Genomic DNA, 23,450 nt, shown 5'->3' on the forward strand with positions numbered 1-23,450 from the left:
ACAATATTAACAACATGGTACATTTTAAAACGAATTTATGTTTACGAAGTTTATCTATATTGTGCAATTTTCTTCACATGGATTGTATTTTGTTACAAAAGTACTTCCAGAGTGGTCATACTTAGAATCCCTTCTACCTGTAAAGAAGACACTTTCCTCAAATTGGTAGATATATTCATATCATCACATAGAGGCCTCATATAAGTACAGTGAAATTTTAAAATTCCATTTTTCACTTCTTGTTTCTCTCACCTCATTTTCAGATTGTGGTTGAACCTTTTAGCCAGTTTCTCTTCTGACTGTTATTTAAACCTGTTTTTCATCAAGCAGCTACCATGTGAGATAACAAGCCCATTGCTAAATGTTTCCTCAACACCTCACTTCTCCTTAGAGAAGGTATTATGATCCCTCTTTTTTTTCTTTTTTCGCAAATGAGTAAACTGGGGCCCACTGTAGTTAAGAAGTTTGTCAAACTGAACAGCAGTTTTAGCCCAGATCTCCCTTATTATAAAATCTGTGAAAGTCTTATATTTTTTGTCCCAGGGAATCTCTGTGAGGTAAAAACAGCAGCACAATGGGTATCCCTACCAGATAAAGAACCAGGATTTTAGAACCAGTTGGCCATGATTATACAAAAAAGAATGAACAGGAAATGGCTTATTAAAAAGACATTACCAGACCCTATTGAAAGGAGACGTGAAGTAAGAACAAATGCACGCCATCCTGTTTTCCTTTCTTGAGAGCAACAGAAATGGAATGAAATAAGACATGAGGACAAATCAGAGTTTCAGGTGGGTGACCTGAATCATAGACCCCCAGCACATTAATCAAGACCTGGCCTAGATAGGAGAACAGCAGACAGATGGGATTTGTTGACACACAGTCATGTTTGCCCATTACATAATAAATTTTCTGTGATACTAGAGTATTTAAGAGATTGAAAGAAAGCCTTCATGAGTGCTGGGAGTAATATAATGCCAAAATTTATTCCTTAGAAAAGTTATGAATCAATTGAATATCAAAAACTTGCACAGGCATGCACAAAGAAAGCTTTCATGCCAACTATTTTTGCATCCTTTTCATTTCATGTCATCAAGGTCCACTTTATAGCTTTTTTTCCCCCAGGAATCAGGGCTGCAATTTGTATTTGGCATCAGATGTAGATGTATTTTATTTTGCTATTTGGGGTTGGTAGCTCCCTGGTTTGCAGAATGGTAAAAAAAAAAAAAAAATCTTGTTACTTTGTGCACCAGTTTTGAATAGAGCAAACCCTGCTACAGTTTAAATCTTTTGTGTTCAAATCTTTTGAAACCATAAAAATGATAACAATAAAAGGATATATGAATAGAAATGTGTATGGGAGAAAATGATGCAAACTCAATACAGTAAAATATCTTTCAGCCCATACTAAAATGGTTTGTGTTTCTCTTTATATTTTGGTAATAGAGCCTCTATAGATAAACATTCATCACATTTTTTACTAAAACTCTCATTACTTGATGCCAAATATGTTATGTTCACATGGGTTCTGTCTATTCAAATCTATAAGGAAGATCTTTGAAATGTGAAGAGAGATATAGGGTAAATCTTTAGCAAGCACCAAAAAAGAGTCAGAATTTCAACTTACTCTTTATAACCAAGGCCTTGCATTTAAAAAATAATACAGAGTTCACTTGGCAAAAGGTAACATTTGATTCCTCATAATAGTAGATCTTCACTATCTTTTGATGGTAATAAAATTGACTTCTTAGTACTTTTGGCTAAATTTCCCTATCTTCTCCAGTATTCTTTCCTTTAACAGCATTATCGAATTAGTTCATTTACGTTGGACTGTGGAGTAGATCTTTAAACATAAGTATCTAAGAAATGATCCTTGAATTATCCCATTCTCTCCCTCTTGAACTGTCCCATTCTCTCAATCCCAATACCTCACTTCCCCTTTCCGTTGTGCATTTTTTTCCCCCAAGGGCTGATGTTTAGAGTAGATGTTAATCTGTCCTCTACAGGTTATTGAATTGTAACACTTCCTCATCTAAGAAAGTCAGTTGGAATTATGTACTTCAACCCAGTGATGCCAGTGATGGAAGTACCAATTTTACAACCCAGGAGGTGGCACTGTGGTTCAGCAAGGGCAAAGGGAGTAAGGAAACAATTAAAACATCTAACTTGCAAAAGCCTCTTCACTTCTTTTTGACCTACTTTTCTCATCTGTATACCAAAGAAGGTTAATCTCCAAGGTTCTTTCAGTACTGTCAGTATCCCGTTGTACTTGAAACTGGTCTGCTCCTTTTCAAGTGTGGATCAGAGGTAACTCTGTGGGGAGAGGAGAGCAGGTGAGAGATGCTTTGCAGTTGTCCCTGTCTGAGAACTGAGAAGTTGGAACTGATCTTAAGAGGGCTGTCATCCCGAACATTGGTCATCCCAAACATTGACACAGAGCCACCCAATAGAAATGCACGTATCTAACATTTGTCACTAAGAACATTGTACTCAGCAACTAAAAACAACAATAACAACAAACAAATTTCCCCAAAGACGTTTCACCTTGAAGTGTTCTCAACTGCTGCTGAGTGTTACTCTGCTACTCTGGAGCAGTGCCAAGAGTTCAGATGTAATTTTGCATTTGGCAAAAAGTCAGCCATCAGAGCCAAAATACAAGTCAGGGTTCAGGCTTCCTTAGGCTTCCCCCATCATCCCCACTGTGAGGGGCTGGGATGTGGTTTTGTTTTTTGTTTTTTCCCCCAGGTAGAAAGAGATGATCCAATCTGAGCCCATGACAGTCACCATGGCTCCTTTCCCCTGCTTGGCAGAAGATTGCTATAGTTTGACTGAAATGTGTCAGTGGCCATTGTTTCTGCCTCTCCCTATCACAGCCCTACTGTTCTGGAGCCACCAAGTGCATCCTGCACACAATCCTTCCTGTCAGAGAGGCCCCTAGCAATATGGAGAGATCAAGTGGTGGGTTACATTGAGGTAAGAGGATTTACCTAAGTGGGAAGCTAGCCCCATCCACTGGCATCTTTTTCTTACTGAGGTGCTAACTGCATGAATGTCAGAGAGAGAGGCTTTCAGGAAACCCACCTTTCCACCTCTTTGATGATATGCATCCATTGCTCAAAGTAAAGGTAATTTACTGGAAAATCAGACAGAGCTCAACAACTCAGCACTGTTGTGCCATTGGCAGAGCAAAGATTGTATGTATATCCTTGCGTTTGGAAGAGGAAAGCATAAAGTTGATAATGACTCATAGACTCAAGCATTGTAGCACATGTGTGACTTTGCAGAAGGGGCATTCCAGTTTCGAAGGCTTCCAGCTGCACTAGCGACTGTAAGAAAAAGCTTTGTGCTTTGTATTTCAAAGACTAAACAATATCCAATTCAAGGAGATTTGGTCTGGGAAGGAGGTGGGAGGAGGAACGAGGAACTTCCTTGTCATGTGCTATTCTCCATCCATCTAGATTGCTTGTCTCACTCTTCTCTCTAGCATCCTTGCTCTAAAAAAATGAATAAAAAATATTTTAAGAGCTTAAATTTAAAGACAGAAAACTCAGAAACAATTCCCAATCAGAGAAATAAGAACCTCCATAAACAAAATTGTGAACTCAGATTCTAGATGCCCTGTTTTGTGCCTTTGCTTGGTAGTTCATTCATTCATTCATTCATTCATTCATTCATACATCCATTAATTGATTCAGAAATTTCTGTTTAGCATCTATTATGGGCCAAGCATTGAGCCAGGTTCTGAGTCTAGAGCACTGAATAAGGAAAGACCAGGTCACTGCCTTTTTAGAGTTTCTTAAAAAAAGCAAGTTAAAAACAGTTTGAGGAAAGCCACATAAGGAATAAAAGAATAAAGGAATAAAGGAATAAATAACTGATACCTGGGGCCCCTGGGGGAAGGGGGAGACTGCTTGGAATTGGGAAGTTGGGAGAGGTTTCTGTGAAAACAATAAAGACCTGAAATATGACTGTTAGCTCCCAGAGGAAGGAGCAAGGGAAAGGAGAGAACGTTCCAGGCCCCCTGGGTGTTGCCATATTCTCAGACACTTAGAGGCCTCATGCTTCCCAGGCTGGTCCTCCTTCCATTCTCTCTCAGGACCTCAGTTATTCAATTTTGTCACCTTTGCTTTCCTACTGTATTACCTTGGGCAAGTTTCTTCACCTTGCTCATGCTCTGTTTCCTCACTTGTAAAATGGGATAATAGAAGCCAAACTATAAAATGAGAGTGATTTCAGTATAAAAAGAAAACCTAGTACAGTACCTGGCATTTTTCGGAGCTCTTCCCCCTTTCCCTTCACCTTATCACACTTGAACTCATATTACTAACTAAAGTGTAGGTTGCAACTCTTCCTGGAACTCGTGGTATTTTAATGGGGTCAAAAAGTTCAACATTGGGGAAGCAGATTTGGCTCAACTTTTGAGCATTTGCCTACCGTCTGGGGGGCCCAGGGTTCAAATCCAGGGCCTCCTGACCCATGTGGTGAGCTGGCCCATGTACAGTGCTGATGCGTGCAAGGAGTGCCGTGCCACATAGGGGTAATCCCTGCGTAGGGGAGCCCCACGCACAAGGAGCACATCCCCACGAGGAGAGCCCACCCCACATGAAAAAAGCACAGCCTGCCATGGAGGGGCGCCACACACAGAAAGTTGATGCAGCAAGATGACATAACAAAAACAGACACAGATTCCTGGTGCCACTGACAAAAATGCAAGTGGGCACAGAAGAACACACAGTGAATGGACACAGAGAGCAGACTAAGGGGGGAAGGGGAGATAAATAAAATAAAATGAAAAAGAAAATAAATCTAAAAAAAAGTTCAACACTGGCCCTATTAGGGAGAAAGTTGTGGGTGGTGGTGGAGTGATGTGGAAGACTTTCTGTGCTCTTGCCATCAAACTTTGTTGACAGTTGCCTACAACATATGTTAGGTCCTGGGAGCTGGAAAACATAGTTTCCAGCCCTGCCTTTCCTTTGTCTTTGGGTTGGCAACATCAAGATGTCTCATGCTTTATTGGGAAAAGGATGACATTGGGGTGACCTTTTATTTTCCTTTTAGTGAATGCTTATATGCGTGGTAGGGTGGCACAGCCAGGATTGAGGTCTAGACCTAACTGCCCCTCCATTGGCTTTCCCTGGAAATATGGGTCTGCTTGCCTTCCTCTTCAGCCTTCCTCCCTCGGAGAGATGATTGGGCCCCCTCCTTCACCTAGGCATTCACCTAGGCATTCACCTAGGCCAGATGTTCTTCCAGGCAAAGGGGTATCCAGCGGACAGATGCCGCAACCGACCTGCCTATCTAAGGGGGCAAGGGGCAATTTTTCAGGAACAGGGGGTCTAGAGCTTGGGGGAGTCAAAGGAGGGGATTTGGCACGCAGCAGGGGTCTTCCCAAGGAAGGAAGTCCTCACTGGGATTGTTGTTTTCACAGCTTCCCAGCTGCCATGTCAAGCCCCTTCTCCATCTTTCCAGGTTACTCCACCCCTTCTGAAGATACATAGACTGTGTCTCGTTTCTGCAGGGAGTCTTGTCCTTAGCTGGCTATCAGCCAACATGTTGGCTGATCACAGATCCTTACTGATAGTTTCCCCAGTTTATACCTGTCATGAAAGGGGTTTAAAACTCACTTTCCACATGTTATTTAGATTATATTGTGTGAAAGGTTTTCTCTGGTGATCAAATTGGCATTTGCAACAGTAAGCACTGTAAAAGGAAGGCAGACTTTGAGCGCTAGCTGTCCCACAATGTGCCAACTCAGCAATGGGGATAGTTCCCTTTTTTTTGAAAAAAAGTACAAAATTTCTTTGTTCTTATTGGAGACCCTTGGCCATGGGATTATAAGAGCTCCATATAGAGGAAGCAGTTATCTGCTTCTTGCCCCTCCTCTTCTTCTGAGCTAGGGAAGAAATGTGTTTAAGTGATGCTTTGAGTTTCTTAGTGACACTCTGACCTTACCCGATGTCACCCTCCCTTTAAAATCTGCATTCTGTTGTTCCTCATATCGAAAGACTAATGCCCTTTCCAATACTGCAGTTCTCCTGTGCTGTTAATTTCTACAAGTTTCCTGACTCCTTTATTCCAATTTGTGCTGACTTTTCTTATTCTATACTAATTTTGTGATTATTTTTTTGTTTCTTTCTGGTATCGTTCCAAGCATTAACCACAACTCCTTCATCATTCCCCTTTCCCCTCTTGTCCTATTCAGAAGAGAGAGTTTGTGCAGAGGATTTTATTGGCCCTTAAGGAGTAACAGTAAGAAGGTGCTACATTTAAAATCTCAGTATTTAACTTTTCCCTTCCTGAAGAGCCCCTCAGCCATTTCCACCAAAATGCGCTTCAGCTCCCTTCTTGATCTTATAAGTCGATTTGTCATCAGCAGTACTAACTATGACAATATAATTTATCTTGCACATCAGGACACTTTTATATGGAAAACAGACATGAACCAGAACTGTCCCCAGGGTAACTGGGCCATATCATCGCCCATAAACAGCCCAGCTTAGGGTTTTGATTTTTACCTGTCTCTTCTTGCTTGTTACAGATATGCTCTTGTGATTCAGTTCCTATCTTGTTCTTAACTCGAAGCTCTATCTCCTATTTATGCTCTATTTTATTTCCTTTTTTAGAATGCTCTAGTAATCAATTCTTGACCCTTCTCAAGAATTTTGGCTGCACTCCTGAAAATCCAAAGTCAGGCTACTTTGAGTGTGATATCCACAGGTCCCAATAGCCAACCCCAGACTTTGCTAGATTCTTCCAAAAGAGAGAAGAAACGGTGCAGGAGGGATTCAAAAGTAAAGTTGGCCTTTGCTGAGTTCACGTTTTCAAAATGCAAGCATTTCAAACAGCTTGTTTCCTTTTCCTATCCTTATCTCCCAACCTCTCAATGAACAGCAACAACAACAACAAACAGCTGCACAGAGTTTCTGATTGGTTTTATAATGAGATCATTATCTTAGCTTGATCACATTGTGGAAGCCACTTTCCAGGCCATAAACTGCAACGTGGAACTGAAGGTCTTGAAAGAACACACCTGAATGGTGGTGGGCCTCCCAGTAATTGACTCCTCTTTCCTATCCCCTTTGGAGACAGGGATGTGAGGTGACTGAGTATTATAAGAAGAGCATTCCAATTTGCAAGCTCAGCTGTTTGGTACATTTCTGGGGATGTGAAAAAGGAAAAAACAAACATTTGTATGCCTTTTTATTTATTTTTTTGTCATTGACTTCGTGGTAATTTCATTATTGATAATTACAAAGGAAAAAGCACTCAAATGCAAAAATGGATGTCCAATTTGACTTTTAATGGCCCGAAGCAAATCTGATGGCTATTGCAATCCAATGAAATGATGATTTTAAAAGGAAAAAAAAAAAGTCTTGATTAAATTCCTCCTTCTCCCAGGTAGGTACATCCTTGCTTTTCCCTGATTACCAAAGTAATATTTTAACATTTTTTTTCTGATTATAGAGCTAGGATTCTTATTAATAGGCAGTGTAGTGGTGAAAAGCTCAGATTCTTAAACCAGACCACCTGGTTTCACATATCTGTTGTGCAGTCTGCTAGCTAAGCAAGCTTCTTAGCTGTTCTATGCTCCATTTAATAATAATAATAATAATACCTACTTCCTAACATAGTTGAGAAAATTAAATGTGCTAATTTATGTAAAATTCTTAGAATAGTCCATATATCTACAAATAAAGTTGCAGAAAACCCTGAAAATAGAGATAAAACAAATAAGTGAACAAACAAATCACCCAGAGCTAAGTACACTTAACTTTTGGGATGTTTTCTTTTGGATTATTGTATATTTGTGTGGTTTGTTTGTATTCATGTGTGTTTGTGTACCTGTATCATACTTTTAAACAATTGTGTATCTTTTTTATTTTAACTAAATTTTGTCTTTGAGCATTTTGCATGCAACTAGAATTATTTTTATGCTTTTGGGGCTGCAAAAAATTCTAATATATGACTTTTGGAAAAAAATGATTTCATTATTCTGTGGCATTTAGTTTGCACAGTATCTTTTATTTTTTTTTTTTTAAGATTTATTTTTTATTTATTTCTCTCCCCTTCCTGCCCCCGCAGTTGTCTGCTCTCTGTGTCCATTCGCTGTGGGTTCTTCTGTGACCACTTTTATCCTTTATCAGCTGCACTGGGAATCTGTGCTTCTTTTTGTTGCGTCATCTTGTTGTGTCAGCTGTCCGTGTGTGCGGCACCATTCTTGGGCAGGCTGCACTTTCTCTCACGCTGGGTGGCTCTTCTTATGGGGCATACTCCTTGCGCTTGGAGATTCCCTACTCAGGGGACACCCCTTCGTAGCATGACACTCCTAACGCACATCAGCACTATGCATGGGCCAGCTCCACACGGGTCAAGGAGGCCCGGGGTTTGAACCGTGGACCTCCCATGTGGTAGGCAGACACCCTATCCGTTGGGCCAAGTCCTCTTCCCCACAGTATCTTAATTGAGACTTTAAGTTGTGACTTGGGAGTGTAGAGGTAGAAATTCAATAGGTTCCTGTTTTTGTTTTGTTTTGTCTTGTTTTCAGTTTATATGTACCCAAAGAACCCTTAGGTGATTATTTTCTTCTCTTTTTTTTTCATCTCTTGTTTTCTTTGGTGCTGGAGATTATGGTGGCATGTGAGATTTATATCTGGAACCTGGGACAGGATGGACGGGGGAAGTGGAGAGAAGATAGGAGCATAGTATAAGAAGACAGACACAATCATATCTCAAAAGTTGGTGCTGAGGTTTAGTGTATACCCAGGGGACCTGAATCTCTGGACTGACCATGTGATAGCCAGGCCCTGAGCCTCAACAGACTTGCAACTCCTACACTCTGGTTTATTGGACTTACCCCACTCAGCTAACATAGAGGTGAAGAAGGTCAACCACCACACCATGGAGCCAAGAGTGCCTACAACTGAAAGCAGGAGAATTACATCCAGCATCCATGTGGAATCTAAGCCCCCTTTTGATATAGATGTGGAGTGGACACAACCATTCCAAGGTCCACAGGATGGAGGAATAGAGTAAGGATTAGAGTGGACTTATTGATATTCTATTCATGAACTGTTGTGATTAGTAATCGAAGAAAATATGGCATTGGTGTGGAGAAAGTGGCCACGGTGACTGCTGGGGGTAGGGAATGGGAGGATGAGATGTGATGTGGGGGCGTTTTCAGGACTTGGAAATGGGTGTTGTCCTGGGTGGTACTGTGGAGACAGTTACTGGACATTGTGTGTCCTCCCATGGCCCACTGGGTGGACAGTGGGAGAATGTGTGCTATGATGTGGACCATTGACCATGAGGTGCAGCAGTGCTCAGAGATGTATTCGCCAATTGCAATGAATGTTTCATGATGATGGAGGAGGTTGTTGTTATAGGGGGAGGAGTGGGGTGAGGGGGATGGGGGTATATAGGGCCCTCATTTTTTGAATGTAACATTAAAAAAATAAAGACAAAAAAATAATGTCATGAGGATTAACTTAAATGACTGCATGTAATATGCTTAGCATAGTGAGTGCCTAATTATAATTAACATTGTTAATATTAATAATTCTTATTTCTTTAGAGAATATATTTTAAGTGCCTCCAAATTAATAGGCAGGAATAATAACCTTTAAACCTTTAGATTGACCTTATTCTGACTAAGTTAGCCATTCTGATAAGAGGGAGCATCAAAGAATGGAATTTCCTCACATTAATTTATGTTTCAATCATTCTTATTTCTCCTCTGTCACGTAGAGCTGCTAGAGAGGAAGCGATTGGCCATAGGACGCCATCCAAAGGGACAAACAATCCAAATCTTGGGGTTGACCATGCTTGGATAACACCTTTGCGATACCTCTATCCCTGAAGGGTAAAGCATGTTTCCCTTCCTTCTCTTTCCTACTGTGTATTTAAGTACCATCCGTGACTTTTAATCTCTCACTATTAAACTCTCTCCTCATGGTTGTCTCAGAATGGACCAGATTACTCACATTGTCTTGCTCTGTTGTTATCAAATGAAGCTGAGCTATCCTAGCTTCTCAGTGCATAGAAAGATAACAAATCCTGTTCATTTAGTTCTACACGACATCTAAGATTGTCATCTACATGAAAAGTCCATCACAAAACATGCTGCATATATTCAACGTGAATCCTGCACTGTCCTTATTTTCCTGTATTTAAAGTTGATCCCATAAGCCTGAAGAACAGAGACAGACCCAAGGAAAGTTAAATTAGAGAACATTTTGCAATATTCCTTATCTTCAAGTGTAGATAAAGTATAGAATTTTAACCTTGAACTCACTAGAAAGAAAGGAAGAAATATCCAGAGTAACTTTTTTTTCCTTTCCTTTCCTTTCCTCTTTTCTCTCCCCCAACTACTTCTTTCTTTCAAAAAAAAGCTGTATTTACTGTCATGTGTGGCACTCTCAAATGGAGGAAGAAGGGAGGAAGGGGGAGAGAGGAAGGGTGGAAGAGTCTTTCTTCAATCCTGGACTAAAAGAATAATGGGGGGATGATAAGAAAATATCTAGTTTGAAGTGCCAAGGAGGATACAGTTTTGAGGCTGTATCTTCAAATATCACTCCAAAGATATTTTCCAGATTAATACTGCTAGCACTACCATTCTAGGATATGTAGAAATAAAACTGCTTGGTCAAATATGTTTGGTAAATGTAGTGTACAATTTATCCCCTTTGTGGGAATGTTAATACAACATATTAATGGCTCTGGGAAAGAAATATCACAGTAAAGAAACTAAACTTTCTTTACCTACAGTGACAAAGCTTATTTACCACATAGCCTTTCCTCCCTCTTCTCTCCTTTCATCCCCTCCCTTCTTGTATTAGTCAACCAAAGGCATCTGATGCAAAATACCAGAAATCTGTTGGCTTTTATAATAGGTATTTATTTGGGGTAGAAGCTTACAGTTACCAGGCCATAAAGCATAACTTACTTCCCTCACCAAAGTCTGTTGTCACATGTTGGAGCAAGATGGCTGCAGATATTCCACCTTCCTCTTTCTCTTAAGGATCTGAGGTCCCAACTTCTTCCAATATCAGCTGTAGGCTACCAGGCTATCTAGGCTTTGTCTCTCTCCCCCGGGGCTCAATTCTCTCTGGTCTGGGACTTGCTTCTCTCCACAAGGTCAGTGGTAAACTCTCAGGCTAACAGCTCGACTTTCTTCCCAGGGCCTCTTTCATGTCTGTGGAGCTGTCTCTGTTCCTCTGTGTTCTTCTCCTGTGTGTTCACTTCCCCAGCTCAAGTTCAAAACTCCAAAATCGCTTCTCTGCGATGCAGTTTCTCCGCATCTGACTGATGTGGCCCAATCAAAACCTCAATCATTATTTAATCAAGTAAAAGTGAAACCTCTGAATCCAATGCAATCTAATATACCCAGAGGAACTGATCAGTTCACAAGCATAATCCAATATTTATTTTTGGAACTCATAAACAATATCAAACAGACACATCTCCCTTCCCTTCCCCACTTCCTGACCTCCTTCCATCCTCCTTTCATCCCTTTCTTTATCCTTCTTTTATAGCAAACCTGTTTCTTTGTTGTATAAACCAGCAAATTAGGTAACCTTGCTCTAGGCTCCTTGCTAACTCCCCTTATCAAGTTATTTATATATGCATTACCTTACTTAAGATATCCTGTTAGACATATCATGGAAGACAGATGTGAATCAGACATGGACATGCCATTGAGGATTGTATAGTCTAAAGAGACAAGATAAGACATGTACACAATTCTAAAAAATTCAAAGTAGACAAAGATAAATCTCATGTGAGAATTGTAGGTAAAGGGCTACAGGTATTCAGAAAGATATATACCTCTTGCCTTTTTTCTCTCATTGACTATCAAGAAATTACTGAAGGAAATAATATCATTATAGTTTCTTACATTTGGACAAGACTGGAATTTCTAAAGGACTTATGTGTTCAGAATAAATAGAATATTGTGTAAAGCAAACTTTGAATGTATTTCTATTAAAAAGCAGGAGAGTTTATGCACCTCCTTTTGCAGACTTCCAAACATTTGGCTGTTTTGATACCCCATTGATTTTCTTTCTCTTTCCTTTTTTGTCATCTTTTGTTTCAATCCTTTTTCTCTTTTACTATCTCCCTGGCACACCAAATATATCATATCATTCATTCCTCAAAACAACCCTCTGAGGTAGATAGATGCTCATATATTATATAAAGAAGGGAGGCTTGGGAGAAATATAGTGACTTGCCAAGGCTACACAGGGAGGAAGTGAGAGAAACAGATCTTAACCCTAAGTCCTCTTGACTTCAAAGCCTAAGCACTGAAAGCAGAAATCTCTACTTCATATCTAGAAGATATAGCATCACTGTACTTTCCGTGCTGCTGGTGGTTGTGGTCAGAGACAAAATGCTACCCAGCCTGATCTAATTCAATTCTTCAGTTGCTCAAGATGTAAAATTAAAAAATACGGAGACCTTAGGAAAAATACAAAGGAAAAAAAATAGGTAGAGACTTCTAGTTATGCTGTCAGAACCCCTTCCAACCCAAGACTCATCCCAAACCTCACCTTGGATCTCAAGGACTGGGAGACAGGGGACCAAGTAAGAAGAGCTTTTCAACATGTGCATTTCTACTTTTAAATTACAGGTGGAAATTGCTGAGCATATCATCATATTATAATTTCATTGTCTTATTTTTTAAAAAGATTTAAAAAAAATTTTTCCATGTGCAGATTTGAATAGATTTGTGTTATAATACATGATTTTTCAGTTAAAAAAATCCTTTAAGAAATAAAGCCCTAGGTAACTATTTAATTATGTTATTTGGAAGATAAATAAAAAGTAAAGATGGTGGACTTGGCCCAGTGGTTAGGGCATCCGTCCACCACATGGAGGTCCACGGTTCAAACCCTGGGCCTCCTTGATCTGTGTGGAGCTGGCCCATGCGCAGTGCTGATGCACGCAAGGAGTGCCATGCCACGCAGGGTGTCCCCTGCGCAGGGGAGCCCCACGTGCAAGGAGTGCACCCCATAAGGAGAGCCGCCCAGCACGAAAGAAAGTGCAGCCTGCCCAGGAATGGTGCTGCACATACAGAGAGCTGACACAACAAGATGACACAACAAAAAGAAACACAGATTCCCATGCCTCTGACAACAACAGAAGAGGACAAAGAAGAAGACGCAGCAAATAGACACAGAGAACAGACGGGTCAGAGTGGGTGTAAATATAAATGTACATACTCTAAGAGAGAAAGTAAAAGAGAGTGTTTCTAGCAAGATGAAGTTGTAACGAACATCAAAGCAGTCTTTTTCAATGTAGCTCCTATATCCAATTATAACATCTTTATCTTCAAATTGAGTCTCTGCCCTTTAGTCTTAACTGGTGATTACTTGTTTTACAGTTCTGTCTTCTCTCTGCTACTGGTGCCATATTCATTCACTGACCATCTCACAGGCATTTGGGGCCACATATTTAACACACATGTCCCTGCCTTTGTGTCCTACCTCAAGGAGTACTTGGTCTCAAAGGAGATGGAGATAAATAGAGCAGGTACTTATAAGGCAATGTGATAAGCAGTCAAGGGATGGAACTCATTTTGCTTGATCACTTTCTTCCAAGTCAATGATTTTGCTGGGTATTTTATAACTGCTACTTAATTTAATGGTGATTATGGCCCTGGGTAGTAGATGTTATGGTTTCTACTTGGCCAGTGTGAAAACAAAGACTGGGAGGATTTTTTGTGGATCAGTGAGACCTAAACAGGGAACACACCAACTGGCACACTCGAATTGGTATAATTCAAATAAGAAAGGGATGGTTTTCCAAAGGTGTGGTGCTTTGATGACCCACAAGAGTTGGTGCAGTAACCTGGGCTAATAAGAGAAGAGATAGGAAAGTGGACGTGGCTCAACTAATAGAGCATCTGCCCACAACATGAAGGGTCCAGGGTTCGATCTCCAGGGCCTCCTAGCCTGTGTGGTGGGTTGGCCCATGCGCAGTGCTGCTGCGCGCAGGGGCGCCCTTATGTGGGGGTGCCACACATGCAGGGAGTGTGCCCCACAGGGAGAGCCGCCCCACATGACAGAAGCACAGCCTGCCCAGGAGTGGTGCAGCACACACGGAAAGCTGACGCAGCAAGATGACACAACAGAAAAAAAACGAGATGCAGTTTCCCAGTGCCGCCAGATAATGCGGGCGGACGCGGGAGCACGCAGTGAGTGGACAGAGCAGACGATGGTGGGGGAGGGGATGGGGATAGAAATAAATAAAAATAAATCTTTAAGAAAAAGAAAGAGAGAAGAGCTATCACTACTGTAGGCCTGGAGAGACAATGGGAGGTAGAGACAACAGGTACCCAGAAGTAGAGAGTCACCTCCTTCTTCAACAGGAACCCAGAAGGAGAGAATCCACCTTAAGAGTAGTGACCTTTGTTTGAAAGGCACAGAGGGCCCACTGGACCCTATAGGGAGAGAACTGGTGGTATGTATTGCCTGTCTTTATGCTCCTCCTTGCCTCCAATCTCCTTTTGATGTACTCATTTGGATGAAGCCAATTTGAAGCTAGAGGGCAAAAGAGCCTCTTGATTCTGTAGTACTAAACCTTGTCCCCCCAGGATGGAGAATGGTGAAGAGTGGGTCTGGAGGGACAAACAGAAAACACATGGCATGTCCTGATATTTGCATAGGGCCATAAAATGTTTTAAAATGGAGTAATTCACCCAATATATAGTTGATAACTTTTCTAGCTTACCATAGCCTTGAGTAGACATGGATGTGTTGACTCTTATTGGTTCCTAGCAGCCACAGTTATGCCCCAGTAACTGGCATGGCATTGTGTACCACTGTTTCTTTCTAATTCTTCTTTTGAAGCATGTAACATGTTGCTTCTCTGATTTTGCTCATTATTTACCAACTGCTATGTCATCTACCTTCTTTAAATATCTAGCCTACTTTGGCAGAATAGCCACAACACACCCATCTCTCCACATGTACTTACTAAGTGAATGAGTCTTAATCCCTGCACTCTTTGGAAACTCACTTGATTCCTTTCTGTTCTTTCCCTGCCATTAGGGTGCTCAGTTGCCAGATGCCAATAAGATGACTTGACTTTATGCCAGTAAATATCTGATGATTCATGTGGGTTGATGTCAAGCAATAAAATACTAACTTATAAGCATATAGAACTTTATACACTTTTAGAATTTTCACATTTCTTATAGCATTAATTTCTATCAATGACCTTGCAAGGCTGGCAAGCCATGTGTACCTCCTAATGCTTTATATGTGCCAAAATATCAAAACCTTTATTAGAACAGCTAAACATTCAATTCAATTTAACAAACATCTCCAAAGCACTTACTATGCTCAGGCTGTAGTCTAGGCATAAATGCTTTGGGTACATCAGTGGGGTAAAACAAACAAACAAAACCCCCAAAACAAAATAAAGATCTCTTTTCCTGTTAAGTGAAAGAAAGTAGGAAAACAAAACAAAAAAGTAGTAAATTATAGAGTATGGTAGAGTGCAGTAAGTGCTATAAAAAAGGAAAAGTAGAGCTGGGTAAGGGAGAATGTTGATAGAGAAATGTCAAATTTAGAATTTTTCACAAGTTGTTTAGGAAAGGCTTTATAAGAAAATGACATTTGAGCAGAGACCAAGAGGTAAGGGAGTAAGCCACTTGGATTTCTGAGGGAAGAAGTTCCAAGCAGAGAGAACAAGCAGGAGTATACCTGGTTTATTCAGGGAATATGAAAGAATCCACTGTGGCTGGAAGCAAAATAGTGAGGGAAGAGAAAGATAGAGATGAAAATGAACAAGTTAGAGACAAATGATGGTATAGAGCCTAATTTGATCTATCAGATAGTCAGCTAATGTCAGGCTTTGATCATAATTTATAATTTATGTACTCTTGTTGCTTTGTTGATAATAAATCATGCTTTACAAGGATAGAAACTGGAATACTTGTATTAAATAATAAAATATGTGTTTTAAAAAGAGCAATTTAGAAAGTAGAAGGAGAAAATCAAGGTAGATTATAAAGTCATCTTTTAAAACTCCTAATTATGTGATTCTCCTGGTTATATATCATTAATTACTCCATTTGACTAATCATTCGTTCATTCATTCACTTATTTGTCTATTCATTCAAAAAAGGTTCCTAACTAGGTACCATGTGCCAGACCTGTGCTAGGTGCTGGTAGTGAATCAGTGAACAAAACACATTGTCCTGCACTCAAGTGAGTTTACAGAATAGTAGGAAGTACAGTCCAAAAGCATTCAGGTTCTTTCACTATTTAAAGCTACTCTGTTTTAGTACTTCTTTTATAGCCATGCTCTACCACCTAGCATTCTTAAAACATGCCATACTTGCTCTTTGAAACTGGATGACTGGTCATACTCTTTTTACATGGAATATTCTTGCCTAACCCCCTTTCCTCTTTCTCTACCAGGAGACTATTGTATACATTTTTAATCATCTGTCTTTCTTCCAAACTCCCCAAACAATGTATTTATACTGCTGTCATAATTTTTGTATCATATTGATGTGAGCTGTAAATGTGAGGGTCTCTGTTACTGCACTGGGGAGCCTATGGGGGCAAGACTTCTTTATTCATTGCTTTTATAACCCCATCATCTAGCTCAGAGCATGACACCTAGTAACTGAATTCATGTGTATAATGGTGACAGGGTAAGGTGTTTGGGGTGTAAAAGCAAATTAAATGATTCAGGAATATGTTGGGGAAATAAGACAGGAACACTTATAAAAATGAGAGGTTAGAAAGTGGTCTGTAATCAAGGGCTGCTGTGCTGTGGACTGTGAATCTAAAGAGAGGGCATGCTGTGTGCTGGGAGTTTGAAGGGAGGATGCCATTCTTTGGGATTGTTTGGGTTCCTAAAGCTTATCAGGGACAAGCCAAACCTTGCATTTCATTTGTCTGTAGCAACACCAAAGTCTTAAAATCCATGTATCCAGGTGGTGAAAATCTCAACCCTGCATTGAGGAAGATCTTGGTCTCAAGTTTGAGGTTGCCTTGATAAAACATCATGCCCTGAAAGATGAGGCTTTAATCTTGAATTGTTTCCTTACATTGCCTATCAGCCTGGATTTAGACCCTGTTTTGTCTGGGTAGAGAAATTCAGCTGTGACTTTGACTAAGTAGAAACTTTCCCAGAGACAAGCGGACATGAGCTCTGCTTTTCCTTATTCACTGGGAAGCCTGGATATTGAGTTAAAGCAGCAAAGTCACTGTCAATTCTCCCCCCCCCTGCCCCCCCCCCCGCCTCCCCGTACCAATTTTGCTGTGAATTTGTGAACATCCAAATATCCACATGATTCAATTTTCATTTAATGGTGAATCTAGTCAGTGATGTTAAATCCCTTAATTTTGTTGGTAAACAGCATCAGATAAGTTGAACACAGTCAAATCTATTATGCAACTACTGCTTTATGATGTTAGTACTCATAATGGACAAGATGCAATGTGTTGAAAGCTGATAGACTGAAATTTTCTTTCCTGGAAATGTAGAGACTTAGAAATATTCATGCACTCTCTCTTTCTAACCATTATGTCTCATCAATGACTCTATCTCACCTTTTACATAATTAATTACTGCAAGTTATAATGGAAGGAAAAGAGATTAGGGGTTAAAAATTGTAGATTTAGTACACTATCACAGAATAGCTCTGTGACTTTAACCAAAACATATATTCTGAGTTCCTTCTGCTTTGAAATAGATGTAATACTTACAATGATTTGACTGTCCTCTGGGAGAATCAAATGAGATAATGAGTGGGAAAATACAGTAAACTAAAACACAATCAAATGAACACTGGTTATTTGTATTACTCTTCAACTTTTTCCTTTGTCCCTGTTAACTGTATTATCATGTGGCAAATAATAAGATCTTCCTTTAACATAGGAGAAAAAAAAACATCTGGGACTTTTGCTATGGCTACATCAGAAATAAAGTTCCAGGCAGGAAAAAAAAATTTAACACACACAACACTGTTTGAGACAATATGAACCTGTGGCCCTGCTATATGAATTCTATCGCCATTTGGGTCTGTCTAGAAAGAAATGGCTGAACAAATTCTGCATGCATTTTTAAATCAGTGTTAAGTCATCCTAAGGATAAAAAGGAAGAAATGAATCATTAGAAATAAAGGTTCATAGAGGGTACTGGCACATCTCCATCCATACCTCCTTCAGATTCTCCATGAATTAGAAATGTTCTTAACCTTCTAACAGGTTTGGGTAATCATTCTAAGATGGAATTTCTCACATTTCATTGAGATTCTTAGAGAAATCACTTATTTGGGGATGAAACAAAAACCTTGGGTCTACAGCTTCTACATGTTAATGACTCCTGATCCTCAACTTCATTTAAATTAATGAACCCTACATCACTGGTCGAGGCCAAGAGAAGTTATCATAGTTTTGTACTTTGCAACTGCAATATCTAATTTATATGTGAGTTAAAGAATTAATTTGAAGTTTGTATTCCTTATATACCAGAAAACATTCATCTTGTCAGTGGATTCAGGGGCCAGAAAACTATGTAGAATACTAAAATAATGATGATAAAGTCTAACATTTATTGTATGTTTACATTGTACCAAGCAGTATGATAAATTCCTTGCATGCATCATCTCTTAATCTTCCCACTACCACTTTGGGGTAAGCACCATTGTTACTCCTTTTTTTTTAGGGGATTGAAAAAACTGAAGCTTAGAAAAAATATGACCTATGTCACAGTTTCTAAGTAAAGGTGCCTCAACTTGAACTAGGTTTCTCTAATGCCAGGACCCATGCTTTTAAATACTATACTTTATTGCCATCCAACTGAATGACAGGTAACATACTTTACCAATGTAATCATCTGCTAAATGTCTTGGTATAGAAATTCTGTGATCAAGTTTCCCATCGTCAACATTCAAACCAGGACACAGGTATGGAACAAGTGGCAGAAAGCATTTTTGATATTTTTGTACATTTCCTGTTCAAAAGCTCTTTAGCTTTCAACCCCTTTGCCTGAAGAATGGCACTGATTTTTCTATAAGTATAATCATTTAGGCACTGAGAATGATCTTTTGGGCACTAAGTAAAGGTCCATTGAGATTTTGGTTCCATAATAACATATAGGCCTTGATAGATAGCCATATGTTCAATCGTATTCCTCAGAAGGATCAGGTTTAAAAACTGCCTGGAATAGTAAAAAGCAAACTGACAAACAAACAAAAAAATAGCCATGGTTGGAGGTATTCTTGGTTACTGTCCTTAGAACTTGATCGATGTTTCCATGCAATTCTACAATTCATTAATTTATCACATATATATTTAGTACCAGTACTCTACCAGGCACTCTCCCAGCACCAGGTAACATGCAAGTCCCTGCCCCTAATAGAGGTTGCATTCTAGTGTGGAGAATAGTCAATAATAGTAAAGCAAATAAATGACTGCAGTTGTGACAAATGCTACAAAGAATTTGCAAATAGAGTAATGGAAGTAGAGTGACTCTGCTGTTTTATGAGATGGCACAGTCATGTGTGGAAGGTCCCGCCACCCTTCCACGTGGATGACCATGAAACTGAGACCTGAATGACTGGAAGGAGAAAAGCATGTGTAAATCAGAGGAAAGAGAGTTTCAAGCAAAGGAACAACAGCAAATGCCATGACAGAGAAAGAAACTGGGGAGCATGGAACATGATAAGAGTGGACAGATAAGACGGGGTCATAACAAATAGCCCCTTAAAAAGGTAAGGAATTTGGATTTATTTAGTAAATTCACTTAGCAAAAAACTAGGAAATGTTTAAGGGCTTTAAACAATGGAGTGATAAGATTCTCACTGATTTCAAAGATCAGGTTGTCTGTTCTGTGGGGACTAGATGGTGGAGGGACAGAGATAGAGAAGCCTGGTCAGTTGGGATGCTACTAAAGCTGTTCATGTGAGCAATTTGGACTAGTATAGTAGAAATATAGTTGGTGAGACTTATTTAAAGTCAGCTAGCTAGTTAGAAGCAAGGAAAGACTCTAGATACTAGATCCCCTGAGTCTAGTGTGGAAACATACATTCAGAACAAGGAGTGTGCTCCATAAGGAGAGCCACCCAGCACGAAAGAAAGTGCACTCTGCCCAGGAATGGGACTGTACACACAAAGAGCTGACACAGCAAGATGACGCAAAAAAAGAAACACAGATTCCTGGTGCCATTGACAAGGATAGAAGCGGTCACAGAAGAACACACAGTGAATGGACACAGAGAGCAGACAACTGGAGGCGGCGGCGGGGGGGAGGATGGGGAGAGAAATTAATAAAAAATAAATCTTAAAAAAAAAACATGTATGGTACATCATGGTATAGAAGGATGGTTTTCACAAAGCCTGTGTAGAACCACTGGTGAACTTGGCTGAACTGTACCATGACAGACAACTGAACTACCTAAATTTAAAGGAAGAAGCTCACAGATTTGAGCAAGCACAAGACAATTATGACCAATCTGTGAGTGTGTGGATTGCTGTAGGAAGTTCCTTCCTACTCTCCCATCCATACTTATAGGAGGTCACTTTCATACTCATAAAGTTCCTATTCTTTTATGTGCCGAATAATAATAAAAATAACACATGAAAATAATTACTACTACTGGGTGTTTATCGTATTCAAGGTACAATATGAACCTTTTTAATGCATTATGTCATTTCATTAGTAAATCTCCACATGGGTCTCTTGATGGGTCTAGTTATTGCTAAGGTTTTTACTCCTAAATTTTTGGCTCTCTAAGTTTCTAATGTCTGAATTGTTTAAAGGCAAGTTTAAGGCTGGACTTCTGAGCAGTTTTATTCCATGCATTAAGTAAAAGACATCAGCATGCAAAAAGGACACAATTCAAAGCTGTAGAAATCAGTTTCTGATAAGGCTTGATTGTCTTTTTAAATAATTACAAAACTATTAACAAATATAAAAATCAATTCCTAAAATAATGCTAGAATCACATTTTTAAGAATTTAAATTTTTTTTTTAAATAGCCTGTTCTTTTTAGTATAAGGTATTATATATATTTTGGGGAGTATGAATTCCTTGCAATGTGAATGCTCTGGGAAAAGCAAGCTTGGTCAACTTCTCATTACAATATTGTTATCGAGGATACATGAATTTTTCTGCCTGATACTGTGACAGTTTTAGATTACTTATGAATCCCCAAAAGAGAAATATTATGTTTGTAAGGATTCTATTTCTCTGGGTATGATACCCTTTGAATTCATTAAATTCAAAGGTTTTAAGTTTACTTGATAAAAATCAATTTAGGGCTTTTAATTCAACCATGTCAGTAGGGCATGACTCAGGTTGAAACCTTGCCCCTTTGCTGGACTATTATAAATGGACTCTTACTCGAGAAAACACAGAAGAGAGAGAGAGCTCTGTCATGTTTGATCATGGGGCCCTGGGGAGAGATGAACCATTCACCCGATAGTTTGCAGCTGAAGAGAACAGAGCAGCTGAGCAGCTGAGAAGGCCTGGAAAGATGAGCCCTATACTAGACACTGAACACAAGCCATGAGAGACCAGGCAGAGGTTGCCCACCATCTTTCTTCAACATATGGAGGCTGACTTTGGTGAGAAAGGACCTCTTATGGTACCTTGAGTTGGACTTTCCAAGACCTTGGGACTGTAAGTTTTTACCCCAAATAAATACCCTTTATAAAAGTCAGCAGATTTCTGGTACTTTGAATCAGCACCCCTTTGGCAGACTAATACAGATGCTACAAACTTCAGTGACCAATTCTTGAAACATGAGGTTTCAAAGAGAGAAAAAAATTTATGGCTAAAGGCATAACAAGGAAATCAGAGGCTCCATCTGTCTTCCCATGAGTGTGAGTACAGGGTTCTTTTATGGATTCAAACAGGGAAGGGTGGAGTAATTACCATTACAACAGCAAGTATAAACAAAGGTGAGAGGAGAGAGTTTCAGTAATTTTAGATATTAACATTTGGCTACTTTATAATACTCTGGAAAAAGTTTAAAAAAGGAATCTATATAATTATTCAGTAATCATAATCACTTGTTAATTCTTAACTCTAGGTTAAGATATCAGATGCCTTTCTCAACTTGGAAATGCCTAGCATTCATTAGCATGGTAAAGGTTCAGAGAAGTCCTACAGGGAAAGAGTCTGTTTTACTTTAATAACAACTCCCCCCAGTATTGGTAATCACAGGCATCCTCTTTGGATTATATCTATTGCACCATGAAGAGACATATTCTTGATCTATTTCTTGGTCATGTATTGGGAAGATAATGTAAACCTAAAATTTCCAGAAACAGAGGTTTAAATTCACAGGTAAACTCCCACTTAGTGGGCAGTTAAAATGCTTTTCTTATACCTTGGAATTCTAGATTCTTGGCCAAAAAAAAAGAAAGTCATTACAATAGAGCTAGAGTTTCTTAGCACATCTATCTAAACTTGGAAACATTTGCATTGGTTTTGTTGTACCCCAAAGGTATTTCTGGAATGTTCTCAATTTTCTATCTCATTTTTTATATCATTTTACTTTTCTCTCTTTTCTGGCTATTTCTCCTTTATCTCTCACTTCCTCTGTTCCAACCCAGCTTCTGGAGAGCACAGGCTGAGGCAGCCACAATACCAAAGAAAACACTCAGCACCATGTCAGACATGAACTATATTAAGACATGCGGACAGAAGAGAATCTCTCCGGTGGCAGCAGTCCAGAGAATGAAGGTAGCACTCTGTCCAGAGACAGGAAAATGAGGGCCAGTATAAAGGGTCTCAGAACAAAGACATTTCATAACAGAGCTTCTGCTAGGGTCACATAAAGTACAAACGTGTGGTCCGGTGATGTTATTGTAAGAAGGAAGTGGACAGCCTAGAGAAAATTATAGTCAATAATACCATCTGTACGTACTTTTTCCTTTGGGGAGGCTTGTTTCTTTTTAACTGCATCTGGATCACGCAGGCAGCTACATGCTACAGGATTTGCTTCTTTTTAGGAAAGGGAGCCCATGCTTTGGACTCCCACACAGCAGCCTAAGTTGACTAGAGGACATGCATTGCATTTACATTCTACAGCAAGAGTATAACAGCAGAATAATAAGAATCTTCTCCCAAAAGCTAGTAGACCTACAAAGACATGTTGCCAAGGCCAAGAAAGGGAGTTAAACCACTTAGATAGAGGATCAGGAGCTAATTTATCAATGTGCTATATGTGCTCTTGCATGTGAACATTAATGATCTTATTATAGGACAGAAAAGGTATTGTTCCAGACTTGTTGATGGGTCCTACTCTGCCATATCAGCAAGGTGTTTTAGACTGTTCAATTTGCAGGAGTGACAGTCCAAGGAAGGCCAGTAGCACCCAAGGATGGTAGGTCTATGCAAATACAACATTGGGGCCGATTATGGGCATAGGTTACTGTTGAATCCCACTGCAAGAACATATTAGCTAAAGTGCTAAGGGTGAA

At 39.6% G+C, this 23,450-nt stretch overlaps 1 protein-coding gene across 43 annotated transcripts in view; it reads left to right on the forward strand.

The window, feature by feature from the left end:
• The window catches only part of LRRC4C (leucine rich repeat containing 4C), a 1,388,209-nt gene that overhangs the window by 1,296,488 nt on the left and 68,271 nt on the right, over nt 1-23,450 (forward strand). For 8 of the 43 annotated variants that reach the window (XM_058305528.2, XM_058305515.2, XM_058305551.1 and 5 more), the window contains one exon: nt 9,745-9,859. The exons of the other annotated variants lie outside the window; for them this stretch is intronic. The gene's annotated coding sequence lies outside the window, so the exon portion shown is untranslated. The remainder of the gene's footprint in view (nt 1-9,744; nt 9,860-23,450) is intronic. 43 annotated transcript variants of the gene reach the window in all.

This window comes from Dasypus novemcinctus, chromosome 10 (assembly GCF_030445035.2).
Source record: "Dasypus novemcinctus isolate mDasNov1 chromosome 10, mDasNov1.1.hap2, whole genome shotgun sequence".
Classification (NCBI taxonomy): Eukaryota; Metazoa; Chordata; class Mammalia; order Cingulata; family Dasypodidae; genus Dasypus; species Dasypus novemcinctus.